Raw genomic sequence first — 16,122 nt, forward strand, 5'->3', positions numbered from 1 at the left:
TTTGCACTGGGTTATTTTTCTGCTGTTGCACCTGTGCCCTTCAGTGGGCAATGGCTGTGTCTGTTGTCTGCTGCGTGTAGATGAATCATATGGCACTTTGTGTGGCTCTCTAAGTATATTTCCCTACTTTTAATTTGCTCTTCAGCTTTAATTTTTTATACCTTGTAGGCAAGTAAACGTATCTATCTTGCAGTTATTCCTCATTTCTTGCACTGGACAAACTACTGTTAGTGGCAACTTCATGGTAGGCAAGAAAGAAGAAAAATATCCCATTTAAAAAATATGATAAGACACTCAGTGGACAGAGGCAAATAGGGCCATAAAGAGGAGGCAGGGGGAAATCAAATGCTTATTTACCTTTTGGGATGAGTTGCTCAGATTGTAGATAATCCCATTAAGTAGGAACAATCCTCTTGGATGGTAAGGTCTGTGCAACACATACTGCCTTGCAACCAGGTTACTGAGGTATCTGGGTGGTAATGGGAATTAGTAATAGTCTTAATATCATTAATAATTTCTGTGTTCCAAAGGGTTTATAGGTATGGGAAGAAGTGTTTAAGTAAAAGGTAGTGCTGGTTCTCTGCAGTCTTCCCATGGTCTATAATGGGACCAGCGCGAGGCCCTATAAATAGCTTTGAACATTTTCATCTGTAACATTTGGTGTAAATTGTAACTTTCAGAAACTTATCTTTTATGTGGTGCAGTTTGCTTTTATGTCCCTACTGTCTAATCTTATCTTCCCATGTGCTGAAATATAAAAATTCATTGCAATTATCTTTCCTGTAGTAAGATATCAAGGAGTTGGTACATTGTAAGGGACTGGGTTGAAGTACAATCAACACACATTTTTTGGATCTAAAAATATCAGTGCTTCAAAGGTCAGCTAAATGATAAATCCTGTTCTAAGTGTATATATAATACATACGAATGCACACTATAAATTTGTTTTATAGATTTTCATTGAAGTGCTTCACAGTCTGATGATAATTTCAAAACGTTTTGAGTTTATCTGAGGTCGCTGATCCAGTGAGCAAGGAGGGAGAGAGGTGACAGGGAAGGCGGCAGGAGGAGGTTGTGTCCCTTTCGGCCGAGGGGTAAAGAGCAGCTTGCCAGCATTTGCCTATTGAATATGGTGAAAACCCATCGGGTTTTTTCTCTAAGAAGTCAGTTGGACAACAGCAGCCTTCTCCTATGGCCAAAGTCACTCCTGTTGATTTAAATAGGAATAGGCCCTCGTATCGCACTATTGACTTCTCCTTTGTTTCTCTGAGAGCGTGTAGGGTGAATGCGTGTGAAGCGCAGCTGCTGGAGGTTGTGCTGCCACCGGGAAGCTGGAATACTTTCCTGTGTGGACAGTATGATCCATAGCCGCCTGCCCACAAGTTAACAGTGTTTCTAACAGAGAGGACATAGAAAATCTTCTAGAAGTACTCCCGGAGCGCGTGTCCACTCTCATGCTCTTTTTCTTTCCATGGGAAAAGATGGATTCAACCAAGGCATTGTAAATAATATAAGTGACTGGAGGCATTTTTAGATGCATGAATGCTGAAATGGATTTTCTCTAACATATAAGGAGAGGAGTTTTTTATTCCTCTCTGGATGGTATAATTTATTTAAGTTTGGTGGTCTTGATATAGCTTTATTAGGAGTAAGAGTAACAGTTAAAAAGGAGGTAGCAGTCAAGGAAACTGAAGGACTCTCATCTCTTTCTCAAAATAATAAGTATTTTTAAGTAGACCCAATGTTTCTTGTACCGGACTAAATAAAGCATTCCCGAATAAAACAAACACATCTTCCCGTTTAGGCTTTCATTGCCCAAGTCCTGTTGAAATTCATACTGAGAGGGCTTGAGAATTTCCCTCCCATAGACGATCCCAGTGTCCGGCATTGTGTCCAGCCCACTTCACGCTCAGGGACAAACACAGCTGGGTGCTCAGGTTTGCAGTCGCAGGAGCTTCGGAAAGAGCTGCCGATGGTAGGAGCTCATCAAATGAAAACGTCTCACGTGCGTCGTCTGCGTGACTGTGAGAAGCGAGTCTAGTTTTAACTACACTTTCTGAAGTGTTACAGGCAATACAGTTGCTCTTTTCACTGGATAGTGCTTACTTTTCTTTGGGATCACAAATATTTGAATACAATTATTCAGTCAGCTGGACATCTTTTTCCTCCCATTTCTGCTCGAACAGTAGTAGAATTTAGTGTTGATTTAAAAGACTGTCTGCCTTAAAGCAGATTGCAGAGTTTGCACACTGTGAATTGTAATTAAAGTGTAAGGGGTGCTTATTATGTCAACAACTGGCATGAGAACCCCCGAGCAGCAGGTGACCCCAAACATGTGACGTTTGTGACAGCTAGGATCCTTCTTTCACTGGTTTAGCAATCTGAAAGACCAAATTGAAAGAAGCCCAGAGGCTGTATATTTCATTAAGTCCCAAGGGAAGTGTGGGATACAGCTTCCTTCTGCTTTGCTGGGACGTAGCCAAAAACTTTCTAGAGGCTCTGTTTTTGACAGAGGCTTGCTGAAGGGGGGGGAAGAATCCTTCCACCAATCACCCATAGGACCATAAATTTGACATTTCCCACAGTTTCTTTGAGGCACTGATGTTGCTGTGTCAGCAGTATGTCCCAAATCTTGTGTTGTATTGTTTGAAAAGGAACAGTCAAACTTTCAGGGGAGCTGAAATGTTTTTCTTCATTGTCCAACAGTTCCTCTGCTGCAAAACCACAAAGGATTATAAAACACACCTCTCAAAACGGGGGCTGCTTTTATCAGAAGTAGGTACTGCGCACATTCACAGAGCATACGTTGTTTTCTGATGCGGCAGACCATAGTCGATAACATTTCATCCACGTTACAAAGCAGACATGAGAATATCATTTCTAGACACATACAACCTGATTGCAGGAATGATAAGAAAAGGAGACTTATGAAAATACTGTGCTAAATTTATCCCCAGTGTAATTCCAGTTGGGTTATGTCAAGAATAAGCTTGGCCCAAAGACTGAATTATATTGTTTGTAACACAGCCTGTAATTTATTTTTAAATAATCATAAGTTTAGTGTTAAAAAAAATTCTTCAGCCTCAGACCCTGCCCCATACCCCACCAGCCTTTTTGTGGGTGACCCACGCTGCAGCTGATAAACCCTTGCTCTTTCCAAGCTCGGGGCGTCAGCCCTCCGCAGTGACAGCCTCCAGGGGAGAGCAGGCAGCACTTCTGTCTGCCGGCGTTTCCCTTTCTCACTGGGCTGTGCATGTTTCAGCGAGGAGACTTTTCGTATTTGTTAGGAAAGTTTGACTTCATTTTTTCCAAAAGGTTTTGAAAATAGCAAATGCATGCTCGTCCTCTTCATACATAATTTGTTACCCTCACGTACCTATCGATCTGTCCATCTACCCTACACTACAACACCATTTCCTACCAGCTGTTTTATGTGCCTGCTGTTTCCAGATACTTCACTTATTTTGGTGGCATCTCAATCCCATGACGATAGAGGGGAATTTTTGTCCTCCTTGACTCAGTTTGTGTATATATGTTTTTAATCAGCCTAGGAAGGAGGAAGGGTTTAGGATTCTTGACTTCTGAAAATGATCATTGTCAGTTCTGTGACTGATGTAATAAGTATTTCTAGTCAAGTTACTTAACCTATAGAGTCGTGCTCCGCCTAGAGAGATACTACAGTAACTAGGATTTTATAAAGAAAATGGATCAAGTTAGACAAAGATAAAATAGGTTTAATAGTACTCCTATTTCAAAGGAGTATTTTGAGAATTAATGTTGATGAAGTTCTTTGATCTTGGATGAAAGATGCTTTAGAAATGTAAAATATCTTTGTTATTTGTCATCTCTGTGGCTGTGAAATTTTTCTCAGAAATTAAATTTTTGAAAACACATGCAGAATGTTTCAGTGTAGCCCTGATTGTTTAATTTTTTTAGTAGACTTTCAGAAAAAGTGACTGGGTTGTTTGTGATTACACATAGCACGATATGTCAGTGTAGGTGCAAGTAATCTGGAGTTGTTAATGCAACTCCCTATGTCATTCCTCATTTTTACTTCATATTTTAATGCTATTAAAAAAGTAATAATATTACTAAAATGCTGAGATTTTGAAAGTAGTTTCTGAGCCCTTCCTGCATACTTTGCCTGATGCAAAATTGTGTGTTGCAATCATTCTGGCAGGATTGCATTTTTATTTCTAACCCTACATGCCGAGTGCAGTTGGACTCTGCAACTGAGACACAATTAGGTCCTAAGAAGTTCTTGAACAGAATCTTTGCCATGTCTCAGTTCTGGCCCAGGGCAGTGGTAGACTTAATGTCTTTGCATTTTATTTCAGTACAGTATGATAAAGACCTGCAAACAGCCTCTGCCCTGCCAGCAAATAAATGGGTGAAAATACTGTTAAAAATGGCAGAGGAAATAGTCAGAAGTCAATGAGGTGGATACATTTGGTCTATTTTTAATTTTTGGACAACTCGTTTCTTTTGAAAAGTCAGGTTCTAAGTGAACCATTTTCCAAATGTAATGCTGTACCCCTAACTTTTTGGAGGTCTGTTTCTGGAAAAAAACATTAGTAGTATTTTTATCTAGGAAATTTTAGCTTTTTTTGTCCAACTGAAGTTTTCAGGCTCTGTAACGTACTGCTTGCTAAAAGGCACACTCTACAATGCATTAAGTACAACAGAATATTCCTTTGCAGGATTCCCTTTGTTGCAGACATTATTTATGACATTTTAGTCAATATTTGCATGGCAGACTGTCCAAAATTATTTTGTTTTAGGCACATCACTGATAACTGGACCCATACTCTTTATCATTCTTTTACATTCATTAGTCACTCTGTAGTGTTTTTAACATTTTAAAACACTCATGCAATTCAAAGGAAAATAGATTTCAGCCAAAACGCCTTCAAAATTATCTTTTTTCCTTTGAGTTATTCAGCGATTTTTAACACTTCGTATGTTTGATGTTTTTTTCTTTAGTCTCAGCAAGGCAAAGTTTTTGCAGGCTTTGACTATGCTAAAGATAGGATTTTGGTAGAAAAATGTGAGGTAAACTGAACTTAATGTGAAATGTTATCAGACATGGTGTAAGGTGTAGCCAGCCAAAAAAACTGGCTATTTGCCTTCTGTGTAAAAGGTAATTTAAAAAAAAAAATACAACAAAACTAATTAGCAGATATTCTAATGCAAGAAAATGTTGCTGTTAGTAAAGTTTCTTCAATATGCCAGAAAGCAGATGGTGGCGATGGAATAGCGTTTTCTTTTGCCAGCTTTTCTATATGCTTTCTAAACCTGCAAGAGCTTTTGCTATTCAGTATTCAAATTTCTGACACTCTATGATCTTTTTCATCTTAAAACAGAAATAGAAACCGAAACTTAAAAATGTAATCAAGTCAAGCTGTCTGTTCATCAGATCATAACCATGGCTTTAAAAGTTTGATTAAAATTTTGTCTACATGGTGTAGTTATGGGTTTTGAGAGCTCTGGACTTTTCTATTTTTAATTTTTATCTCAAAATTTAGTTTTGCAGCACTGGACCAAGTGAAAATGGATTTTTGGTTATATTTTCAGAGTCAACATATTAAGCTTAATCTTTTTCAATGTGTGTCTGTAGAAGGGAATCCTATCATATATATGTGGGCATATATATATATATAAGCCCAACTCTTTCATATACTTGTAATGATCCACTGTCCTTTCAGATGTAGCTACAGTTCCATTTCTCCATGATTTATGGCAATCGTACCTTAGATTTTGCTGTAACTCGGTGTGGTGGCTCTGTACCGAGCCTGCAAGATGTTACTTCTCTCCGAGTTTTAACTTTATCTTCCACTTGCGTGGCTTACAAACACAGCAGAAACACAGAACAAGTAGGCTGCCTACCAAAAGGCTGCTTTTTTTTCTCCTCGAGTCTATGTTGTTGATGCCAACATGATACTGATGCAACAAAACACGTCCTGATTTTTATGGTAATTCTCTGTTCTTCTTTGCAGTCTACAATATTGTGAGAGTAGAAACATATCCACGGAGCGGCAATCAGTGGCAATTCTTTGTGGGCAAAATCCTCTGACTTTTCAGTTCGGGAAAGGCTTTGGGCTGATAGCAATATTTCTGTAATTATTTTCAGAAAAAAAGGCAAGAGAGAGGAAGGTAGGGAGGGAGGAAAGGGAACTATCAAGCAGCTTTTTTGGCTCTAGGATTTTATATATGTATGTATTTTTGCCAGCAGTTTAATTTTACATAAAGCTTAAGAAAACCTGAAATGGAAATTTTTCACATGCCACGTTGAACTCCTCAGAGTGCACAGAACAAGGAAAAGACATCTGCCAGAAAAAAAAAAAAAATTAAAAAAATTTGGCCACTATAACCAAGTATGTACTTAACAGGGGCTGAAATGGGAGCCAAGAGGAAAAGTGTCAGGTACACCAAAATGAAAGAGAGTTGTGAAAATGGGGCTGCTAGTGTAGATCCATAATAAAAAAATAGTACCTAAACTTTGTTCAGATTGCCCCATCTGTGACTTGATGTTAATCTGTTACTGACAAAAACTCCACGGAATATTAGTTCACCTTTTGTTTATTCCTTAAATAATCACACATATTTTTATTATCAACATTGTTTTTCCCTGTGTGAAATAGAATAATCCTTAATAGGGAAAATAGTCCCATTCTTTGAGATAGTAATTCTTTGTAAGTATTCTTTATTCTGTTTGATGTATAGATTCCTACCTGACTTTTTGGTTAATCATAGGAAAATTTTACACCTGTCCTTTAGGAGAAAGAAGCAGGAGATGTTGAAGAAGGAGGAGGTGAGGGCTTTTGCCCGGTTTGTTGATTTGGTGAAGGTTTTGCTTTGTTTTTGCTGGCTGACAAAGTCCTGAATGGCTCCGGCTGCCGAGAGACCTTAGCAAGAGGCACAGACTGAAATATATATGAGCACTCTGATGGTCTCCAGAAACAGCTAGGTTATTCGTGTGATGTTAGAAAGGCAAGCTTTGGAAAGCAGTTTAACAAGGCTGTGCTCATTGTCAGGGAATGAGGTTTATTTGGCTTTTTGACGGAGGGCAGGTTTGAAAGATTCTTTATTCCTGTCTGCTACGGAAAATCTAGAGAGCCTCCTTGGTTGTGACCTTGTAGCACTGTGCGTCTTGGCCAGAGGAGAGGTACCAGACCGCCAGCTACTGCTTGGGCAGCGCGGATAAAGAATGAGGATGGGCACTGACGAGAATAGCCTGGGAATATGCAGCTCCCTGCCTTGGGTCCCATAAGGATGAGTTTGTCACAATAAATAAATAACAAGGGGATGGTGGGGGATAGAGATTAATTGGGTGACTGTACTACCGCCAATGGAGTCTCACCATATGGTGGACATAATCCTGCTTTGCTGATGTTGGTTTACTCACCAGTGTAAAATTGCACAGAAGCAGACCTGGAGACTTTGACCAAAGCTTCCAGATCTGCTCATCACACAGTTTCATCTTCACTTGCCTTTATACATGAGGTCAAGCATTGCAAAACCAGCTCTTTAGTCACCCTAAATACTGTGGTTGTTAGTGTTAAAGTGAGTTAGAAAATCCTCCGGAGAGAAATGCAGAAATGATTTCTTGTTTTTCAAAATACCTAATAAGAAAAAAAAAAGGCAAGCAAAACAGAAGCTGAGAGGACTGGACATATCCCTTCTAGGTGACTTTGGATCCACTCTACCAAGTAATTTTCTACATAACGTAGTTGAAGTCTTCCTAAGTGGATACTGCCGTTGCCATTGTAATGGCTGTATTGGTGGGAATGATACTTTATTATCTAGAGCAGCGGCTTGAGAGCTCAGCCCCGTGCTTTTTACTCCTTTTAGTAACTGTGCCTCTGAAGGTAAATCACTTAACCTCTATGTGCCTCCTTCATCCCTGCGTAAAGTGGGCATAGTTATGCTCACCTTTCCCACAGAGGTATTGTAAAGCTTAGTTTAATGTTAATAAGATGTTTTAATTTCCAGGATAAAAGGATGTTCTATAAATATACATTAGAAGTAATAATGGTTTTAATGTATGCCATTATTTTATAACAGTGCTTTTCTAGTTTTAGAAATTTTTTAGTGGTTTGAAATTATTACAGAATCCGTTTTTGTTAATTAAAGATTGACATTCGGGCAAAATTTGTTGAAATGTTCTATAAATTCAGATCCGTGTGCACAGAGCATGCCCAGAGCCGTGCTCACCTGCACTTTGGGATCATCAGTATGGCCCTTCGGCTTTTAAAACAACTCTTTGATGCATGTGCTCAGAAGTTTGATGGCTTCTAAATAGAATGGTTCAAATATTTCAAAGCACTTGAGATTCGTATAGTGTGAAGCAATTTAAAATTATTGTACTGCAATTAATTTTAAATAACTGAGCACCGCATATGTCTAGAAACCCATACAGATCCAAATGGAAGCTCTCTAAAAATTGAAATGATTCAATAAATTTAAATCACTCTGAAGAAATGGATATAAGTACTGTAAATCATTTTGTGAGGGGGATAAGCAAATTTTCTAGAAGTGAATCTGAGGGTAGAGACTCTAATTAGATTTTTTATTTTGGGGTTTATGATGATGAAATGTAGGTTAATTTATATTTCCCAGGGATATGAGGGCAGCTCTTGTTGATCCATATGGTTTCTTGTAGCTCTTACATAGGCTGCTTTTTTTTATTTCCCAAGATTACAGAAACTTAGCAATCCAACTTTGCACATATTTTTTTCCATTACAAATATCTTTCCCTCCAAATCTGTATAAAAAGACATGAGAAAAATATTGGCCCACAGCTAGAAATGCCAAGTATATTTTTAAATGCAGCTAAAAAAATACTGCAGAATTAAAACATTGTGCAGCATGGAAGCTAACATTTTGTGGAGCTAGGCTGCTCAATGAATATGAATTTTTATATGCCTAAATCACTGATTCAGGTACAACCTGTATCTGTAGGTACCAAAGTGGATTACTGTCTGATAGCTGTTCGTTAGCTTAGAGCATGTTCTCTGTACTTTCCTTACAGATGTATTAGAAAGATGCTATCTAATGTAGGAAGGCTGGTAAAAATACTGATGCAAGACCTATCGGAAAGTAATGTCATTTCCATTGGCTTCAGCTCAGCTCCAGGAAAATCCGCGTGCCGGTTCCTCTTTCTGCCGCAGCGAAGCGCGGTTGTGTGCAGCTCTCCGCACCGTGCACTTAGCACTAGGATTACAATTCCTCCCGAGTATCGGAGCCAGAAATTAGAAATTAGTGCTACAACCAACACTTGCCTGACCCTTCCATTTCACTGTTTCCCTAACAGCCACAGAAAAAATAGGACAGCGCAGTCCCTCTTCATGCAAATGCTCGGCTCTTGGTGTTGACATGCGCGCTTCCTCCAGGGACGTTGCCATCTCTTGGCAAACAGCTCGTGAGGGTCCGGCTGCCGTCCCGTGCCGGCAGCGAGGTGTCCCAGCTCCTCGGGGTGGGATAGAGCCCTTCGTGGCCAAGGGTGCCGCTCCGCCAAGCTAGTCGTTGCAGTCGGGGGAGAAAATTTATTTCTGAATTTGCTCCATGTCCGGTGGGCTCTTCCTGGGTGGAGGAGCGTCGGAAAGCAAGGGGGGCCCCTCTGCAGGGTCTTCCTTCAGGCCTTACCTTACTTTTAGACAGTTGTCATTATCTTTGTCTAAAGGTCATGGCTAAATTGAATAAAAGGAAAGCTGTGTGTTCCTGTCGATGCACAATGGCAGTATTGACTTTCCTAATCCAGTTTGCTGAGGGGTGAGAGAATTAAATTAGATATCTAAGCACAGAAATTGAGAGCCTTTGAAAACAAAGATAAGGAGACAGCCTGTATTTTCCTTTTCCTGGGAGCTCTGGGCTCAAGATTTTGCAGGTGTGTCATCTGATCCATGGCTTGCATCGATCAAAACTGTGCCAATGCATATTTAATTAGCAAGGGGACCCTGGATGCATTATGGCCATCATCCCTATATTGAATGGACTGTCAGACTTTCTGAATGCTTCCCCACCCCCCCGCTTCGTTGTTTGGGGAGCTTCTGCATTTTGTCTGAGCAGCTAAAAGTTTCTTTGTTTTTAGCTGGTGATGCATACAGCACCACTGAGGAGAATACAAACAAGTAAAGTCCTAAAGTGTTTATTTTGTCTAGGAAAAAGGGCTGAACCAATTTGAATCCTTTGGGTAACGGATTTTTGTATCTCTTGGAATTAAAAAAACACAGTCGCATGATGTTTACTTTAAGAATATTTTATTATAACAAATAAAATCTGTGCTGTGGGATTTCTTAAGGAAGCCTTTGATGACAATTTGAATTAAGTCAAAATTAACGTTTGCTACTGCAAAGAAATAAATAGAAAATGTTCCAGAAATGAATCAGTAAGCAGGAATCAAAGGCTGTAAACTGTTTTAAAAACAAACATTTAGAAGTGAATCAAATACTTGTTTGTAATATCAAGGAACAAATATGGGAATACACAGATTCCCCACATTCTAGGCTATCACACGATAGCAGTAAATCATTTATGGGCTTGTGAGAACAAAGAAAGTTGATTTAAAATGAAACCATTTTGATACAGCTTTCAGGTCGCGCAGCCTCACGGTGAAGTTTCACGTTCTTGTTTCCTGCAACGAGGAAAGTAATTGGGAATTTCAGCGTCCAAAAAAAGTTAGCCGGGGAGTTGTGGAGATCTTTGTTTGCATCTACCTTGGTACAAAGCCGCCCCAGCAGACAGAGTGTTGCCTGATAAACAGATGTAATACACAAAGTCTGCTTACAATACCGAGCAACAGACTGTGGGCACATGTTTTGGTCTCATTCAAACTCATCAGCATAGTCTAGCTAGCTGTTTTGTTGCTAGTCTACTTACGGGGTAGCTTAGTAGCGTCTTACTGGTGAAGTAACAAGGAGGGTTTTTGCCACAAAAGTTTTGTGGCAAGGGCTCATGGGAAAATCATTTGCATACATCTTGTTACAAAGGCTGACTACTTCCTGGCTTAGACAAAGTGTTGCCTGATAAACAGACTTAACACACAAATGTCTGTCTGGAATAAACAACAGCAAGCTTTGATTTACATTTCCATTATCAAAGATAATCTCTTTCCCAGTGTACAGGAATTAAGAGTCCTTGCCTTATAAAAAAAACCAGGCTGGCACCGCAGGGATTTTACCACTGCAGAACCTTATTCGAGAGCTGCGGGGATGGGGCGTACTGTACAGGGGGGTATAAAATAAAACTGGAAATCTGGTATGGATATGTACATGTGTGACGGTGAGGTGTATGATAATGAAGCACTTTGAACTCCCTATAAAAGTTGACTTGAAAGCGATGGCTGGAGTTAAACGGAGAGCCAGGCCTTCCTTAAAAGAAATAGTAGTAGCCACCAAAATAGCCGTAAATAATAATTGTAGCATATATGGAGCAATCCCTATGTGTTTATATTATAATGTATAATGAAGGGAAAGTGGGTGTAAAAAAGCCTCAGTCCTGGTGCTGGTTTCTGTTTGTAAATCCCATAAGCTCACCACGTAAGACTGTATATAAAGGAGCATGATTTAGATTTTTTTTTTTAACGTATATAAATCTTTGGTAGAATCCATGCCCAAAATTATAGATGAAAAATTTATTGCATGAACACAACCCAGCCATATAAATTTTTTATTACAAATAGGACTCTGAAACTTGAATAAAATATGTCAGTTTATTATACAATATTTCCCCCCCCTAAAACATGATATGAATGGAAAATTTAACTTGTGCACTTCTGCGGTGCTTCTGTGAGGTGCTGGGCTGGCAGCGGAGGAGAGGGAGCCCGCTTTATTTAGCTGCAGAGCGGGCTCAGCATGGGCAGTGGCAGCACAGCCTTGCTCATCTGGCATCGCCAGTAATTTTTTTTCTCTGCTATGTGGGGATCACCTTTACTGTTTAGAGGATAGATGCATCTGCACCTGAGTTAGCACGCTGGCTGCTAGCAAGTGCTCAGTTTCTGGTGGGAGTTGGCTCTACGTAGGTAAAAAATAATCTTGACACCCATTAATTCAGTTTGTGCAGACCAGGAGACAGTAAGGCCGGTCCCTGTTGGTCACTGCCACCCCAGGCTGGATTCAGCACGCTCTGGAAAACACGGCATGTCGAGAAAGTGCGAGTGCCCAAGAAAACATCCCATTTCTCTGGTCAGGTAGCCATGAAGTGGTTTAGCACTGGCAAGTGCCATGACACTCGAAGCAGGCTTTTTTGGTGGAGGAGCGTAACAACTCTTCACCGTCTCTCTCATGGTCTACAAAAAAGAACAACATTGTCAGTCTGTTGACATTGGTCCTGTCCACGGGCCAGACTTTCCTGGGAAGGTTTTATTCTTTCCAAACAATGGAGCGCTCCCTTCCAGCGCCGCGAGCCCTGCTTCCACACAGCCATAGTGCAGCCTGGCTGGAGCTGTGCTCCTGCTGCAGCTGAAAAGGAAAATTGCATATTGAAAGGTCCAGAGCTTCTGTCCTGGAGCTGAAGGTCCCTGCCCGCTTATGCTTTGAGATCAGGCAGACCTGGGTCTCAGGCGTAACCACCTCGGTCGCACAGGGGTAGCATATGCTTAAGAAACAGATCCAAAGAGGAACAGAGAATAGAGACATAGTAGGAAATGCTACTTTGGAAAAACTAGCCTGTTTTGTTGGGGTTTTTTCTTTATCCCTTACTCATAGTTGATTCTTGGAAGTAGAGAGTAAAATAGCTTCGACATGCTTTTTATCCTGTTTCCCCATGATTATTGTTGGTAACAGATCCCCTTGAACTTCTCTTGTCCAGTAACCTTGACTCCAGTGTACATATGCTAACTCCAGCTCGTTCAGGGTTAAAAATTCCAACCACTAACTTTTCTTTAGCTAAAAAAGCCCCCAAATAAAACCCATTGTGCTGTTCAAGGTTAAGCTTCCTTAAATATAAAACTAGATTCCTTGGTGATTTTTTTTTTTTTAAATCAGCAAGCTTAATAGTGGTTCCTCACTATAATATTTCCAACTCCATCTGAAATCATTTAAATCCTCCCCTTAATAACATGCACTTTATTGTAATATACAGATTCTTTGGCTTCCTACCAGCCTTAGCTTAAGGCACCAATGAAACTCGTTGCCGCAGGGGGCCGTGGATTCAAGAGGGGCTCACATCTACTGTATATTTTGTTTTGTATGTTTTCCAATGGCTCTAATTATTGCAGGTGGTAGAATTTAACTGGCAGTGTTGTTGCTAAAGAAAATAGGCATAAAGTGTATACTGTTTTGCAGAGTGGCTATCAAATATATAGAAAAGAGAAAATCAAATGAATTGTTAAACTGCTCTATAGTAAGTGATTTTATTGATTTAATGCAAATGCTTATGAAAACGATCTTCCATTTATATCAATTATGTATGGGCAAAAATTAATTTATTCCTCCGGTCACCTGTTTGGCTAACTGACTCAGCAGGACAGACATTCCCCCTCCCGTTGTAGCCGAGCCCGCAAAACACTAAACATTCAGAAAACTGGAATTTTAAAGTTTCCATGTGCAAAACAACAAAAAAAGCCCCGACAGGAGTTACTGCCAACTGCTGAAAAAGCAGAGAGCGAGTGGTGGAGGCTGAGCAAGACTCTCTTGTCCTAGGCAAGACTGTAAAATACAACGGCTCTGATTTTGCCAATCCCTTAACCATGTGGCGGCACATTTATATGTACCGGATCATCTGCAGCATCTGAATAAAATCAGGGAAGCAAAATTCTGCATATAAACATTTTGGCTAAGTGCCTTAACTCAGTCTTCTTATCTGGGGTTTCCACAAGATGCCACCTTGCATAACAATGCTGAGCATACGCTTGCCCAGTACGTGTTTTCAGTAGCCTCCCGTGATCTCTACCGCCGTATAGATTGGGTTTAATTCTACCTCGTCCTGCATTTTATTGCCCCATGCCTCTCCATGAAGAATAGTGCTTCAAGCCTTTGTTGTCTATTTTAGAAAATAATATTTAATTTCAGCAGAAGGGGTGGGTTACAGGAAAACAGAATTAGGAAAAATGTTATCGCAGTAGCCAGAGTAATAAAAGAAGAAAGTTAAGATTCCGTATGCAAACAAATGTCCTACGGCCAGTAGAGTCTCTCTTGTGCCACTAGCTTTGGCATTGGAAAAACAGCACTCGACACAAACAAAAGTACTTTGTTTCTCAAAATCCAGGAGCAGCTCCCGCTCTGTCTGCTGCCCACCGGCTGCAGGGCTGTGCTGGGGAGCGAAGGTGCCAGGCTGGGGGCTGAGAGCGCCAGCACCGAGCCCAGTTCCTGCGGCTGCCACTGAGCCCTCGTCCCTCTCGCTGCTTCGCTGGATCGTTTAAAATTTTGCAAGGAAAACATGCTTTGAGTCCCATATTTCTGCAGTAACTTTTTCAAATATATAAATTTTTGTGGAATTCTGACCTTACTTTAAACATAAAGCCCAAATGCTGATTGAACTATGGCTTGCTGGAGGAAAAGAAAAACCTAAAAAATAAGCAAAAGCCTAATGCCTGCCCTGTAAAATGAAATCCGTTGAATGTTGACTTTGAATGTTAACTAAATATTTTACATTCCTAATATTTTACCTTTGTTGCTACCTTTGCGGTATTGGAAACGTGAAACCTCTTGCCAAAATCTAGTGTCCAGAGTATAACAGCACTGTGCATATTACCCGGTAGTCTATCTGCTGTCATTGATTTGAGCTTCAGTTAAAGATAACTCAGAAGATCAATATTTAAAACAAAATTGCAGAAGTGAGAATAATTTTTTTCACTGAGCTTCACTGGAGAAATTATTAAAAATAATAAATACAAAAGAGAGAAAATGGATTCCGGACGCAATGGGAAACATATCACTTTTTAGGAGAATATCACTGATTTTAAATAGAAGTATCTGGACTGAAGCTTTCTTTGCTAAATATTCTGAATGTTTATATTCTGAAATTTATCCAAATTTGTTTCGTGAGCACTTTTTTTTACTTGTAGTTTTTAATTTATACAAGATTGTCCTCTAAGCTTCTGAATGATACCTAATGCATACAGTCAGCAGGTAAAAAAAAATTTGAATATTTAAAATAGGCATTTTCTTTATAGTGCTCTGCAGTAATTAAAATCTTCATTTGCTTAAAAGCAAGGAACCTTTTTAAAGCAATAAATTAGCATTGCTTGACCCAAGGTCACTAGTAGTACTGCTTCTTCCAGCGCTATTAATACCTCAAAGAAAAAGAAGGGGTGGTGTTATCACTCTGTTGCAATAGAAGTAAGATTTTCAATTTAATCACAGTTAAGTGTCATGACCTTTTGATCTTGCATTGACTTCTCACTGAAATGTGGTCAAATTTCAGACAGCTAATTCTAAACTCTGCAAAGTCAAGGTGAAGTCAGAAAATAGGTTTGCCACGATTGGGGGTGGTTTTGATGCAGTGGCAAGTGGTTTCATTTCCTAAGTTTTGTTTCACAGCAAAAACTTTTTTTAATGGGATCAATAAGTTACAGAAGAATTTCGGGGGGGGGGGGGAGAAATCTTTTTCTATTTGTATTTATTGCAAAAAAAGTAATTTGAGGGATTTTTTTAAAAAATATTTTTCCACACAGGTGAAAAGGGACCTTTTTTTCCCAATTCATAGTGATAGAAATAATTAAGAAGGAAAATGCTATTTGACTAAAGCTTCTACTAAGAATAATTTTTGAACGAAAGAGTGATCATCTTCACATAAACTAGAGTTAATAATGTGTAAAAAATGCAAAAAAATTATATTTACACATATCCTTTTATAGGTTATTTTATTATTTTAGGCAAATAAATTGTGTTCGTTGGAGACTGTTAGCTGGGAGTTTGTAGGACCCGTTATTTGCACAAGTTCTAAAGTAGTTCATCCAGTATCTGGTCTCATTTATACCACTGCAAATCAGGGACAACGCTGTACATTTCAGTGATCTCATAGTACTGTAACCACTGTGAAAGTTATGATGAAAATCAGCTCTTCTATCAGTTTTGCAGATTTCGTTCCAGAAATGTGTAGACAACAATCTCCACGACTTTGTAGTGTTGCTTAGTTACCTTTATAAGCCTGCTTGAAAATATGTTTTGAGACTTTACTATG

The 16,122-nt window shown here is 39.5% G+C and overlaps 1 protein-coding gene across 12 annotated transcripts in view; it reads left to right on the forward strand.

Annotated features, from left to right (window-relative positions):
- The window catches only part of NFIA (nuclear factor I A), a 257,785-nt gene that overhangs the window by 121,663 nt on the left and 120,000 nt on the right, over positions 1-16,122 (forward strand). The gene's annotated exons all lie outside the window — the stretch shown is intronic.

The sequence above is a fragment of the Buteo buteo genome, chromosome 10 (genome assembly GCF_964188355.1).
Source record: "Buteo buteo chromosome 10, bButBut1.hap1.1, whole genome shotgun sequence".
Classification (NCBI taxonomy): domain Eukaryota; kingdom Metazoa; phylum Chordata; class Aves; order Accipitriformes; family Accipitridae; genus Buteo; species Buteo buteo.